Below are 1,935 nucleotides of genomic sequence, written 5' to 3' on the forward strand. Positions count from 1 at the left end.
AAGAAATTGCTCAGGTTGCTACAATTTCTGCAAATGGAGACAAAGAAATTGATATTATTATTTATTTCAAATGCCATGAAAAAGGTCAGAAGGAAGGGTGTCATCACAGAAAAGGATGAAAAAATACTGAATAATGAATTGGAATTATTGAAGGCATGAAGTTTGAGCAAAACTATATTTCTCCATAGCTTATTAATACATCAAAAGGTCAGAAATGTGAATTCCAGGATGCCTATGTTCTGTCAAGTGAAAAGAAAATTTCTAGTGTCCAGTCCATTGTACCTGCTCTTGAAATTGCCAATGCTCACCGTAAGCCCTTGGTCATAATTGCTGAAGATGTTGATGGAGAAGCTCTAAGTACACTTGTTTTGAATAAAAGTTGGTCTTCAGGTCGTAGCAGTAAAAGCTCCAGGTTTTGGTGACAATAGAAAGAACCAGCTAAAAGACATGGTTATTGCTACAGGTGGTGCAGTTTTTGGAGAAGAGGGGTTGACCCTAAATATTGAGGATGTTCAGCCTCATGACTTAGGAAAAGTTGGAGAGGTCATTGTGACCAAAGTTGATACCATGCTCTTGAAAGGAAAAGGTGACAAGGCTCAAATTGAAAAACGTATTCAAGAAATCATCGAGCAGTTAGATGTCACAACTAGCAAATATGAAAAGGAAAAACTGAATGAACGTCTGGCAAAACTTTCAGATGGAGGAACTGTGCTGAATGTTGGTGGGACCAGTGACATCGAAGTGAATGAAAAGAAAGATAGAGTTACAGACGCCCTCAACGCTACAAGAGCTGCTGTTGAAGAAGGCATTGTTCTAGGAGGGGGCTGTGCCCTGCTTCGGTGCATTCCAGCCTTGGACTCACTGACTCCAGCTAATGAAGATCAAAAAATTGGTATAGAAATCATTAAAAGGACACTCAAAATTCCCGCAATGACCATTGCTAAGAATGCAGGTGTCGAAGGATCTTTGATAGTTGAGAAAATCATGCAAAGTTCTTCAGAAGTTGGTTATGATGCCATGCTTGGAGATTTTGTGAATATGGTGGAAAAAGGAATCATTGACCCAACAATTGTTGTAAGAATCGCTTTACTGGATGCTGCTGGGGTGGCCTCTCTGTTAACTACAGCAGAAGTTGTAGTCACAGAAATCCCTCAAGAAGAGAAGGAGCCTGGAATGGGCGGAATGGGTGGAATGGGAGGTGGTATGGGGGTGGCATGTTCTAACTTCTAGAATAGTGCTTGATCATTATTCATGAACTGTGACAGGAAGCCCAAGGCAGTGCTCCTCACCACGTAACTTCAGAGAAGTCAGTTGAATGAAAAAGTGAAGTAAAGGCTGGCTGATGTTTAAGAAGATCACCATAACCATCAGTTACTGGTTTCAGTTGACAATATATAATGGTTTACTGCTGTCATTGTCCATGCCTACAGATAATTTATTTTGTATTTTTGAATAAAAAGACATTTGTACATTCCTGATACTGGGTGCAAGAGAAAAAAAAAAAAAAAAAAAGAAGTAAACTGAAAAACAAAAAGATGTCGCAGTAGGCAGCAGTGCAAGGCAGTGGCCACACCTGGCCTCCAGAGGCCCAGCAGGGTCAGCTGCAGTGTCCGGAGCTGGCCGGCAGTGTGTGAAGACGGCTGGGTCTCACATGGCCGACAGTACAGTTCAAATCCTGGACCCAAAGGCTTGGTAAACACACTGGGCATGTGTGCACGCATGCCCAAAATTCTGAGAGGAGAATGGAGAAGAAGGGACTGTGGTATGGCCATCCCCCAGGGGGTGATTTCTCAGTTTCTCTCTCTTCCTGCACACCCTATAGCAAAAACTTAAAAAAAAATAATAAAATTGTAATAGTAATAAAAACTGTAGTGTCTGGCTATGGTGGCAGCAGCCGCATCCCCGTCAATCCTAGTTTGAGGAGACATTTCTAGT

At 41.7% G+C, this 1,935-nt stretch overlaps 1 pseudogene; it reads left to right on the top strand.

The window, feature by feature from the left end:
• Positions 1–370: 370 nt before the first annotated feature.
• LOC102499125 (60 kDa heat shock protein, mitochondrial pseudogene) lies at positions 371–1,323 on the top strand (annotated as a pseudogene).
• The last annotated feature ends 612 nt before the right edge of the window (positions 1,324–1,935 follow it).

This window comes from Tupaia chinensis, unplaced genomic scaffold (genome assembly GCF_000334495.1).
Source record: "Tupaia chinensis unplaced genomic scaffold, TupChi_1.0 Scaffold000146_1, whole genome shotgun sequence".
Classification (NCBI taxonomy): Eukaryota; Metazoa; Chordata; class Mammalia; order Scandentia; family Tupaiidae; genus Tupaia; species Tupaia belangeri.